This window comes from Lepus europaeus, chromosome 17, assembly GCF_033115175.1.
Source record: "Lepus europaeus isolate LE1 chromosome 17, mLepTim1.pri, whole genome shotgun sequence".
NCBI classification, from domain to species: Eukaryota; Metazoa; Chordata; class Mammalia; order Lagomorpha; family Leporidae; genus Lepus; species Lepus europaeus.
Genome location: NC_084843.1, coordinates 31,031,448 through 31,044,468, shown reverse-complemented (window position 1 = coordinate 31,044,468; position 13,021 = coordinate 31,031,448).

Genomic DNA, 13,021 nt, shown 5'->3' with positions numbered 1-13,021 from the left:
TCCCCATGCCTGGCCACCTCTCATGCTGAGCCAGGAGCAACAGGGAGGGCTGGGAAACATGGGCTCGGCCTCCTGGGCCAGAGCTAAAAATACCCTGAACCCAGGAGCCGGCATCCGGGAGAGCCTGGAGAATGAATGGATGTTGCTCGGAACTCCTTTGGCAGGCAGTTCCCTGGACAGAGGCTGGGGTTGGGGGCGGGCGGGGGCAGGGGGTGGCTGTCCTTGGGGGTTGCTGTGAGCAGCCCCCCTGGAGAAGTGAGGGGCTTGGGTGCCAGGTCCTTCTCCGTGGCCTCCTAGTGGTGGGCTTTTCTTAGCACCATCACCATCTGCTCATCCTGAAATGCTGCTGCCGTGGGTCGCCTGGGACCCTCCAGTTCAGCTCCATCTGCTTGGGCTTCACCGCGCGCTGCAAGCCTCACTGCGGGAGGGGGGGGGGTGTCGCACCATGCAGGCGCATGGAGACTATCGGCCTCGACTCCCACAAGTACGTTGTCTTTCTCCCCTCTTTTAGCTCCCAGGTCTTCTCGCAGGTCCTGGCGCAGGGCATGTGCACGGTCAGCGCTCCTGGATGGGATCCATGGGTCTGGTGTGCGCCGGCACCCTAGGCTGGGCAGGCCCCGGGGGAGGGGGCGATGAGCCACATGTGATCCTGTCCTGTCTTGAGGAACTGGCTGAGAGGTGGGGGAGAGACCCACAAGCAACCAGCAGGCGAGATGTGGCCGCGCCGCGGGTATGGAGCAGCCGCTCTGTGTGTCAGCTCATTTCACTATCTCAGAACCCTGTGGGCAGCATTGTGACCACCTGCCCTTTGCAGACAAGGAGCACAGAGGGGTTAGGTGATTTGGCCAAAGTCACACAGCAGTTCTGTCATGCTGAACTGGAGCAGAAGCGCAGGACTGTGAGGCTACAGAGGGCAGATCCTGAGGGTGCAAGGCCTCACAGCGGTGCCTCGTGCCTTGAAGGAGGGCCCTGATTCTGGGGTTTGGGGGAGAAAGTGGTATGGCTGGGACTCGGCATTAGCAGTGGAAGCTGTGGAACGCTGCCCCACCACGCCAGGACCTGTCACAACCACCCACATCCCTCGGCTAGTCCTCAGGGACCCAGGCTACGCGCCTCCACCCACCCAGCCCCTAGGAGAGAGGAGCCCGTTGACTGTCCCCCCACGGGGTGCTCCTCAGTGCCCCCTCCCTCCCAGAGTAGGGTCACCTGCGGCCGTGTCGGCAGGTGAGCTGGAGGAGCACACTCAGCCGCCCCAGCAGCCTCCACGACTCTGTGCTCGCCTGCCTCCCTAGAGACCCACTACCAGAGTTTGTCCAGGTTGGGCGTTGAGGACTTGAGTTCCAGTTCCGGCTCTGAACTGTGTAACTGCGGGCCCATTGTCTTGCTGAGCCCAGGGCACTGCTTCCTGCCTGCATCTGTGTGTCCCATCTTCACATCGCACCCCTCTGACACCCGGTGCGACGCACCTGCGCTGTGGGCACAGCCTCCGAACTCCTCCTCTCTCTCCCTCACACTCGCTGCCCGTGGCTGCGTTAGTCCCTGTAAAGACTGGTCTTCCCGAAGAGTCGTGCCCTAGCTCAAGAACCTTCAGCGGCTCCCGCTTGCCTCCAGGATACACGCAGAACTCAGCTGCGCCTCCTGTGGCCTCACTCAGGCCCCAGCTCAGCATTCTTCCATGAAAACGTGCACAAATGCTCTCGAGGCAGAAGATGCTGGACGAGTCGCAGGGCTGGACCAGACATGGTCTTAGCAGCTCCCCGGCCAGTGGGCGAGATGACTCAAGGACACGCAGCGGTGATGGAAAGCAGACCGCGAGCGGGAGGAGGAATGGGGGGTGGGGGTGGGGGGACAAAACCTTTTGGCAAAGGATGAGCTTTCCTTGGCCGAGACTGCTTGAACAGGTGCAGGGCTTTTGTTGAGAGGGGGCTGGGAGCAGGAGGGCTGTGAGAGACTGTGGAGGGGAGGGGAGTGTGGAGAGACGGTCCAGCGAGACTGCAGAGGCCACCCTGGGAGAGGGGAGGGCCAGGGCATCTGGAGAAAGGAGAGGGAATCCGGGGGAAAGCACACAGCTGGTTAAGCAGGAATGCTAGGAAGTTATTTTTAATTTTTTTTTTTGAAAGGCAGAAAGTGAAAGAAAGGGAGGCCAGTAGACAAAACGAGATATCCCATCTGCTGATTCATTCTCCAAACGCCTGCCAAAGCTGAGACTGGGCCAGGCTGAAGCCAGAAGTGTGGAATTCCATTCGGGTCGATCACATGGGTGGCGAGACCCACGCACTTGAGCCATCTTCTGCCGCCCCCGGCATGTGCGCTAGCAGGAAGCTGGAGCAGAAGCCGCGCGTAGCCAGGACTGGAGCCCGGCACCCCAGTGTGGTGCGCAGGCATCCCCCGCAGCAGCTTAACCACGGTGCCACACACACCTGCGCCCCAAAGTGTGAGGAAGCTTTGCTTTGTGCTATACAGTGTCACTTGCTCCCTCTCTTCCTCGGGGAACTTCAGAACATCTGCATTGGTCACCCCCACATTTACAGAGCCCGAGAGGAGTCAAAGAGGCCTCACGCCATGTCTCCGGGTATTCAGGAGCCATAAGTCAAACTAACGTGAGGTGGAGCAAAGCAAACTGTGCCCGCCCCTTTCACGGTGCACCTGCGGGAAGACCCCGGGTCAGCTTCCTTGAGCACTTGCCTCTCCAGGGAGGTCTGTGTGTGCAGAACACGTTATTGCCGGCATGTCTGCCCTTGCCCAGACCCGATGAGGTCCATCTCCCCCCCCACCATCCCACCTTTCTCCCACCGTCTGCTCCATCTCACAAGCAGGGAGCCTTGGCTGTGACAGAGTGTGCAGCACGCGGAGCTCAGCGCCGGTCTCCCCCAAGGCTGCCCTGCGGCAGCCAGTACCTAGGGCGCAGGCTGCGCTGGGGCTGGGGGCTGAGCATTGGAGAGTCAAGGAGGAGGGAGAGGGGCTCAGGCCCCCTCACTTCGGCCTCCCCTCTGGGCTGCCATGCCTTTGCGCTCACGGGGGTCTGGGCTTGCCATCTGATCTGACCCAACAGCTCGGTGCCATCTCTTCCCCGGCGCCTTCTTCCTGCCGCCTCGCAGACCCGTGCTCACCCACACCATTCTGCACCCCTCTGTGTCGCATTTCACTGCCACTTTGAGGGTCTTGACCAGGGAAGGACGAGGGCGGTTGTGGTGGGTCACCAGCCATCGCCCTCATGCCCTTCCTCCACCAGACCCCTCCAGACCCCGTTCTCCTCCCACCTCTCCTCAACGCCCCTCCAACTCCTCTTGAGTTCCCTTAAGAGATCTCTCCCGCCCCATTCTCCCTCTTCCTGTGCTGGGCTGGGGGTAGGATGTCAGGCCAACTTCTAGATTCTAACAGAATCTTTCTGCATAACAGACGTGTCCACGTCTATTCGCGGCCACTGTGAACAGCAGCCTGAAGTCGGAGACCCTCATGGCCAGCAGGTGCCACTGACGCTCCTGTCTGGGCGGGCGGGGGGCGGGACCCCGAGCTGCCCCAGGTGCCCTCCTTCCCTGTGGAGTTGGTCCTGCCTCTCAGGATTCTCAGTTGATCGGGAGTTGTAGGACCACTCCAGAGACAGCCATGGCCAAAGAAGAGTTAAATAGCTGCAAAGCTGTTGATTTGTGAAAAAGGCAGCTACCGAGAGAGGACGAGAAGAGCTTCACTTCCTGGCCATTGGCTGGAATCCACGTTTCTCAGGGCAGGATGACCTCTAAGGTGTTGACTGGAGTATCCCGAAAGAAATGTACCTAAGTGACGTCTCCTTTTAGCATCGAGTGCTCGTAAACAAGGTGGCTGAGGAGGAGTTCCACGGAGCTCTCCGCAGAAACCCAGCTTCGGAGGGGAAGCGGCTCCCACGCTTCACGAATGAGCACGAGCGCGTGCCCACCAGCACCCCGAGTCGCTGTCGCTGCAGTGGAGGGGTGTGACGGGAGCCTGGTGGCGAGGGTCTGTAACTCAGATCTCACGAGTGAAGGTGCCCCGTTCAGGTTGGGGTGTTGTCCTGTACCAAGTGCTGGGCGTGGATCCATCGGATTTGTGAAGAGAACACTGTGCTAGGCACGGTGGCCACACACGGAGAGCAAGACCCAGTTCCTATCCTCAGCCGCGGGCATTTAAGTCATGAATTATGTCGTCGTGTGAATAAGTTGCACGAGTCACGGTGATCTGTTTGCATGGATGAGATCACTCATGTGCTTACTCATTCATTATTTACTGAGCACCGATTATTAATGTAGGCACTTTGAGGGTCTTGAAGAGAAAACCAAAGCCAAGTTTCCCAGGTTCCCGGGTACTCCCGGCTCACCCTGTAAGAACGGCCTTCTTGTGCAGGTTCCTGTCTCGCTTATCCAGGTGGCACTCCCAGCACCATGCCCAACCCCTCAATCAAGCTCCTGTTCAGCTTGCGTCCAGGAGTTTGTAGGGCACAGGCAACACGTCCTCCAAAACTGCCTGCCGGGCCGTCCTGAAGCTCCTGCCTTCCCTCCCCCACCGCACATGTTCGCTACCTGAGAAGCTTCGTGAAAAATCTCTCCCAACCTTGGTGCTGGCATCCACTGCAAAAACATGCTGAGGGCCAGGCCGGAGGGACTGGTTCTTTTATTATTATTATTTGTAAAGATTTATTTACTTATTTGAAAGCTAGAACAATACAGAGAGAGGGAGAGATTGGTTCACGCTCCAGTTGGCCACAGCAGCCAAGGCTTGGCCAGGCCAAAGCCAGGAACTCAACCCCAGTCTCACACACGGAGGGCAAGAACTCAAGTACTTGAGTCATCATTTTCTGTGTCCCAGGCATATTAGCAAGGAACTGGCTCAGAAGCAGAGCAGCTGGGACCCCAACCAATGCTCTGGTGGAGGGGTGCTGGCACTGCAGGTGGCAACTTCACCCCCTCAGCTTTAAGTCCGGCCCCAGGGACTAGCTCCTTTTTTTTTTTTTTTTGGTCTTTTTTGTTTGTTTCTTTTCTCTTCTCTCCTCTCCTCTCCTCTCCTCTCTTCTTTTCTTTTCTTCTTTTTCTTTTAGGGGCTGGCCCTTAATACTTCTAAAGCTGGCACCCCCGAGGCACAGAATGGTGCTGCCTTCCCTCAGGAGGCAAGCATGGCTCCCGCTGTGCTGTGGTCTGGCACCTGCACCCTGTCCCATCTCACTGCCCATGGCCTCTCTTCTCCACACCACGCTGTGTTGATGGCCACAGCTGGTTGGCACATCTGACCTCAGACAGCGTGAATCCTCCAACTTGGTTCATTTTCAAAATTGCTCTGGTTGTCCTGGTTCCTGTGCCCTTTTGTGTACATGTTAGAATCAGCTTGTTAATTTATACCAAAAAAGCTTGTTAGAATTTTAATTGGGATTGCACTGAATTTGTAAATCAGTTTGAAGTGATGACATTTTAAAATTGGATCTTCTGATATGTGAACAAAGTATAGTTGTGATCTTATTTCAGTCTTTTTGATTGCTTTAATGTGTGATTTGTAGTTTTCAGCATAAAGACCCACACACGACAGAGTTTTGTTGTATTTCTGCCTAAGTATTCCATAGTTTGGTAATATTTCACATGGTACTTAAAATTTTTTTAAAGATTTATTTATTTATTTGAAAGTCAGAGTTATGCAGAGAGAGGAGAGGCAGAGGCAGAGACAGAGAGAGAAGTCTTCCATCCGCTGGTTCACTCCCCAGTTGGCCGCAACAGCCGGAGCTGCGCCAATCCGAAACCAGGAGCTGGGAGCTTCCTCCAGGTCTCCCATGTGGGTGCAGGGGCCCAAGGACTCAGGCCATCTTCTACTGCTTTCCCAGGCCATAGCAGAGAGCTGGATTGGAAGTGGAGCAGCCGGGACTAGAACCGGCGCCCATATGGGATGCTGGCGCTTCAGGCAAAGGCATTAACCCGCTGCACCACAGCGTCAGCAGTGGTACTTAAAATTTTTTAAAACTTTCTAATCGGTCATTGTTAGTTTATAAAAAGAGATTCAGTTTCTGAATACAGACCTGCATCCCCTGAGATTGGTAAACTCGCTTCTAGTGGCTTTCACGGTGAGTAGCGGCGGTTCTAGTTCATGTTTCCAACCTGGATGTCTTTCCTCTCTTTTTCTTACACTTGCTGGGACCTCAGTGTGAGGAGGAAGAGGGATGAAAGTGAGCACCTGGCCTTGTTCTCTGTCTCAGGGGAAAATCATTCAATCCTCCAACATCAGACGAGATGCTACTTGCAGATCCGTGTCTCCTGAGTAGTTAGATGGACACGTGTCAGGCTATCCAGCGTGTTCTCTTATCATCGTCTTGGTATCTGTGGGGTCTGTACTTGTGTCCTCTGCACCATTCCTGATAGCAGTAATTTGGGTCTCCTCTCCCGCCATTCCCGCCTTCTCTCAGTCTTATCAGTCTTGATGGAGGAGTGTCAGTTTTATTGATCTTCTCAAAGAATCAGCTTTACGTTTGACTGTTTTTCTGTTCTCAATCTCCCTGATTTATGTTCTTATCGTTATTATTTCCTTCTTATGCCTTGTGTCTATTTTGTTTCTTCCCTAGGTTCTTGGGGTATGAAATTCGATTACTGCCTCTCCTCTTTTCTAACCTAGCCTTTGGCTTGAGAGGACGCCCTTTGTTGGGGCATTGTTTTGTTCTATACCTGTTGCTGCTGCCTGCTGGCTGCTGCAGCCACCAGTCTGGGATCTGTAAGGGGAAGACAACCCAGGCAGCACACTGCCGTGTCGTTCCTGGAGCCCCTTGGTTTGTCTCTGGCCAGAGTCTCCTGAGGCTTTCACGGTACTTGAACTCCCACTTGAGTGGGATAGAAAAAGTACTTCTGCCCTCCTGGAAGCTGAAGCCCATTTTTCCTCCTTTTTATTTTGAAAAGTTTGTGTAGGTTTGGTATTAGTTCTTCCTTAATGTTCGGTAGAATTTTCCAGTGACGCCATATGACTGAGCCCGAGGTTTTCTTTTTTGGGGTATTTTTAATATTCTAGAACTATTTGATTTTTCTATGAATCATGGAGTGAGTTTGGTGGTTGGTGATGTTCAAGGAATCAGTCACCTAAGTGGTCAAGTTAATAGGCATAAGTACCTGTCTTTCTTTTTTCCTTTTTAAAAAAGATTCATTTTATTTATTTGAAAGACAGAATTACAGAGAGAGGTGGAGACAGAGAGAGGTCTTCCATCCGCTGGTTCACTCCCCAGATGGCCACAACGGCCGGAGCTGTGCCGATCCGAAGTCAGGAACCAGGAGCTTCTTCCAGCTCTGCCACGTGAGTGAGGGGCCTAAGCATTTGGGCCATCTTCTATTGCTATCCCAGGCCATAGCAGAGAGCTGGATTGGAAGTGGAGCAGCCGGGACTAGAACCAGCACCCAGATGGGATGCTGGCGCTTCAGGCCAGGGCGTTACCCCGCTGCACCAGAGCGCCGGCCCCAAGTACCTGTCTTTCAGTAGTCCATTATTTTATCCTCACATCCTAGGGTCTGCAGCGACGCCCCCTTCTTTTTCCTAACATCGGCAGTGTGCACCTTCTTTCCTCAGTCCGCCAGACCCTAAGGAGGACAGGCATCACCTTATCGGCATCTCCCTGGCCTGAGGACTTTGAGTGGCATCTATTCAGTGGGCAGGGACTCTCCTCGGGAGCCTGTCTTCTCCCGGAAGGGGCAGAAGGTGTTCTTGCCAGCCCAGGGGGCCCAGGAGAATCCAAGGCCTCCCGGTTCTTGTACACATCCACCCATACATCCCATCTTCGACCTTGGCATCTTTCTATCAGGGTCCGGCATTAGTCAGAGAAACCTGTTGAACCTGTGCAGCGTCCCCAGCCTTGTGATGAAATCCTGTGCCTGGTTTTCTGCAGCCTGCCAAGTGGCTGCCGGGGAGGAGGGTCTCTTGCAGAGCTGCCAGGGGAGCCTCTGGCTTTCCCGGCATGCTCTGAGTTGGTAGTTGACTGAGCCTGTTTTCTCTCTCTAACATTTCCGAACAATATTAAGGCAGTTATCTGATTCCAGAATCCTTATGATTACTGTTGCCAGCACAGCGTTCAAGTGCTCGAGTTACGGCATGAACCAGTGTGTCTCTGCCTGTTATCCCAGCACACCACAGGCAGGAGTCACGATGCTTGTGAGCCACAGCGTGCCAGGGGTTCTCACCGCCCCACGTCCCACCACCCAGGCAGCTGTCAGGCTGTGTGAATCGGTAAATGAGCCGCTCCAAGTCCCACCCTGAGCCTGTGCCTGAAGCCATGCTTGAGACAAGGACTAGGGTGCAAGCTGTTTACTTGGGGAGTTATCCCGGAGAACAGAAGGACCGAGAGGAATGAGGCAGCCAAGGGGGGGAAAGCCAGCAGAGGCGGCCTGCCTGAGCTGGCTGTCGTGCACGCCATGGTCCTGTTTACCGAGGGCCCTCCTTGGAAAGATGACCTAAGAATTCCCCTACGGGGGCTGGTGCTGTGACGTAGCCGGTAAATTTTAGCCGCTGCCTGCGCTCCTGCTCCTAGATTTGGATTGGCACAGCTCCGGCTGTTGCGGCCAACTGGGGAGTGAACCAGCGGATGGATGGAAGACCTCTCTCTGCCTCTGCCTCTCTGTAACTCTGTCTTTCAAATAAATAAATATTAAAAAAAAAAAGAATTCCCCCATGAAAGGGGGGAGGCGTGGGTACTTGTTGACCCCCTTCTTCCTCCATTTGGGTCCTCTACTGTGGAGGGTTGCTTCTGGAGTGTCACCCACCCCAGGGCACATGGCAAGGAGCACGAGAAGCAGGTGCCACATGTGCACGCAGTGTGTGTGCGATCCAGACACACTGCAGCCGTACCCACAGTCTGTGAGCTTCAGCGCGTTGCCATCTCGCGGCATTACCAACCGTGGGTCTGGTTCCTCCTAACCTCATCCTGACTTCCCTGGACTCTTAAACAGGTTTCCTCTTGTGTCAGCTCTTCCTGAGAGAAGCAGCCTGCTTTTCTAGGGAATTGATGCCTTGATTGTCTTGCATCAGGGGTAGGAATTGGGGCAGGAGGTAGGCACTATACCCACTGTCCCAGTGGACGAAGAGTGGGCTCAAAGAAGATGTGTTCAAGTCCTAACTCCTGGCACCCATGCAGGGCACCTTATGTGGGAAAAGCATCCTTGCAGACACAGATAAGGATCTTGAATTGAGTTCATTTTTTTTTTTTTTTTTGAGTAGGACCTCAACCCAATGACTAGTGTATTTAGAAGAAAAAGGAGCAAGAGAGGCAAAAAAAAAAAAAAAAAAAAAAAAAGAGGGAGGAAGGGAGAGAGAGAGAGAGAGAGATTTGAGATACGCCGACATGGGGAGAAGGCCAGGTGGGAATGGAACCTGAGATCGGAGTGACACTGCCACCACAGAGAGAACTCTGGGAGCCACCAGAAGCTGGGCGTGGTGCGGAAGCGCCCTCCCACCCGCCGGCCGCCAGCCGGCCATCACAGAAAGCCAGGCCCTGTGGACACTTTGATGTGGGCCCTTTGACCTCCAGACGGGGAGAGAATCAATTTCTGTTGTTTCCAGCCAACAAGTTTGTAGCGATTTGTTACAGCCACCTGGGGAGATGCAGACAGGAGCTCCCACTTGAGGACGTGGTGCCTTGAACAAGGAGCAGCTGCCTCTTTGTGGGGTGACCTCTGCTTGTTGGGGAACAGCCACTCCCCTGGGCGGCCCTCTGCTGGCCTCATAAACCTCCCCAAGAGACATGCCGGTTGAGGCCGCCTGAGCTCCTCATTTCTTCTCAATGTTGTCTCAACCTGCATGGTGCCTCCCTGGCTTAGCCGGCCAGGTCCTGCCTGGCGGAAGACCGAGGGCGCAGCCCTGTTACCCATCGTCCCACGGATCAGTCCGCTCGTGTTGCTTACAAACAAAAGACACCGACTTGGGCTACTGGAAACAGAAGAGGGATTTGTGGGGTGGAAATAGGCAAAGCCGGATGGCCCAGCCGGGTAAGAGGCAGGCTCCCGGAACGCACGGGCCGGCAGCTGCTTCAGGTCACTGCTGTGCATTAGCCTGGGGTCACCTGAGGCTTCAATGGCCAAGCAGAGGAGGCCTGACCGGGCCTGACCCCACCGTGTGCTGGGCCTTGCTCTGGGCCAAGGGGACAGCAGGTGGAAGGGGATGCTTCGACAGTCCCCTCAAGACCTCGCAGCCGGGGTGGATGGGTGAACTGTGAGTGCCGAGAAAGGGGAAAGACGTGGACAGCCGAGAGCCTGCTGCCCAGGCTGGCGGGAGCCCCACTACGCTGCGTGTCCTCTTGCGCCTCTTGCTCCCAGCCTCTCCTCCCCACGCTGGTCCTTGGAAGGGGGAGGGGCCGCAGATCGCCGGTCTTCAGCTTGAGAGGATGCCCCTCATCCACGATGAGCGATAATTAGACCCTGATCGCTCCAGTTAAGCGCTTCACTTAATCAATGGCAATTGCCCGTGCTGTCTCCTGCTATTGATTACGGAGTCCCGCGCTCTAGAAATCTTACAACGCCCTCCTGGGACGCTGCCACGGACCCTGCGGCTCTCCCAGGCGCGGACGCCCGGTGCTGAAGCGGCCCCTCCCCCGGAGGCTGCGGAGGTCCTTTCTCATCAGGATTGTTTCTGAAGATGGCACAGGGCTGCAGCTCCCTCTGCGGCTAATCTGAGTCTAAGTGGGAAGGAGCGGCTCAGTTAATGGGGCGTGCGGCGCTTCCCAGGTGGCAAGGACGAGCTTGACTGATTCAGGGGCCCTCTCAGAGGAGCCATGGGATGTGGTCTAGAGACTGGCAGTGAACACTCGCTCGTGAGGATCCTAATGGCAGCCAGCTGACCTCGTCCACCTAATCGTCATGACGGGCAGCAGGTGCTCAGGCCGGGCCTGGGCTGAGGAAGCAGCAGGGCCCCAGCCCGGGCTCTCAGATTGCACAGCAGGGGCCCTGGGCCTCTGCCTTGGCCAAGTTTCCAGGTGATCCTGGCGCACCGTGGAGGTTGAGAGTCACTGAGTCAGAGCCGGGGTGGGCTGTGGGGGGAGGGGGACTCGTGGTGCCCCCTGAAGTTGTCTTTCTGCTTCTGTAGGGAGAGGGGTCCATCATTTTCTTCAGATTTTCCAAGGGCCCCATGAGTCCCCGTGAGACGCCCCACCCTGCAGGGAGGGGACGGGGCACCCAAACTAGGGCAGGGGGAGGTTTGAACGTCAGTGGTTCCGAGGCCAGGGGCCCTTGAAGCACCCTGTCATCCCGCCTACATCCGTCTTGCACCATCCGCTCAGCAGCCAGGCACGGCTGCAAGCCCTGCTGGGAGGCTGACGGGGGGGGGCCCTCCCCCGCTGTCCTTGCACGGAGAATAGCACGGGGGCAACCAGGGATTTAGCCAGGCTCATCTCATCCCAAACTCTGGTGGCAGGAAGCAGTTGCAAGGTCTGTGAGGCAGTGGTTCTCAGCGTGGGCTCCCCAGATGGGCAGCTTGAGCATCTCCTAGGAACGTGTGGGAAACGCCAGCTCTCAGGGCCCTGCCCCAACATCGTGGTCAGAAACTCCCAAGGAGGGAGGCAGGTATTTGGGACCTTGCCTGTGCTGCCTCTGTCCCACATCCAAGTGCCTGAGTTTGGGTCCCAGCTCTTCTTCTGATTCCAGCTCCCTGCTCATGTGCACCCAGGGAGGCAGCAGGGATGGCTCAAGACTCTGATGGAGAGGCGAAGGCATGCTGAAACCAGCTGCGGCTCTGTCTGAACTCACCGCCTTATGGAACCGACTTGTTGTCTACCGTTAGACGCTGCACACCCTGGCTGGGCACTGTGCATTCTGACCAACCGGCTGCCCTCAGTCCCTCTGGTAAGTTAAATCCATGTCTCTCCCTATGGGACAGTCCGGTGGTTTCTTTGGAATTCATGAACGTTGTACGTGAGCCCTCTTGGACTTGGGACTCACGCGCACACTCTCTCTGCCTTGCAAATAAATAAATAGTTTTTAGAAATGGGAACTGTGATGGGGCCCAGTGGTCCATGTTTTTGTGACCCTCCCGCCCCCCCCCCCCCCATGATGTGACCGAGCACCATGGCTACAAGGTGCTGGTGTCTCCTTGTTGACAGGGTTGTTCCAGGTTCACCCAGGGCCTGGTGAGGCTGATCCAGCACCTGGAAAACCACCCCCAGTGCCCACGACTGGGAGAGGCCGAGCCAAGGCTGAGAGTTGAGAATGCCCCAGGGAGCCATTGCCTGGGTGAGAGGAAGCATCAGGCTGCCAGGCTCACCTGCAAGACCAGAGCACACAGAGGCAGGCAGCAGCCTCCGTGCAAACAGTTCAGCCCTTGCAGCTCAGAGGTGTCCTCACCTGGGTTGGGGAGGGGGCGGGGCTGGAGACACAGGTTTACGGCTCCCAGGAAGTCTCCAGGGGATGAAGAAGGGAGCCAAGAGCTAGACTCGTCTCTGCCGAGGCAGCCCTGCCCTGGCGCCTCTGATGTCCACAGCACAGGGCCCCGCTGGCCTTGAGCTGCTGGGCGTTCAGTGGGAAGATGAGACCCACACACAGGGGCAGTGGCACTTTGGGGAGGGCACAGGATGGAGGCAGGCTTGCATGGGGGGACCCTGGAGGAGTGACTGTACCTGGGGCTGGAAGAGCAGGTGGGTGGCATCCCAGTAGCCCACCTACCCCACGTGACTCACTCACACAGAATCCCTGCTGCTTGGTGGAGCCCAAGACTGGCATAAGGCACAGAGCATGGCGGCCACCTGGGTTGCAGGTTTGCTGGGGAACAATGCAATCAAACAATGGCTTAGCTGGGACTGGAGGTCCCAGGTGTGAAGGGAAGAAGGCACTCATTCAGGTTGGGGCAAGTTAGTGGAGGTGTTAAGTGGCCTGGGGCAGCTTAAAACCTTTTCCCTAAAGCTCGCAGGGCTGGCAGGCCTGGGCTTCCTCACCGTGAGCAGCCCCGGGGGCTGGCCGCCTCTGTCTCTCAGCCCCAGTCCAGTGCTGGGGCCTGGGCAGGACCCCGGGACCTGAGTGAGGAGGTGTGGCTCCTAACCAGGCGGGGAGAAGGGAAGTGCTAGGCATTCCTCACTAGG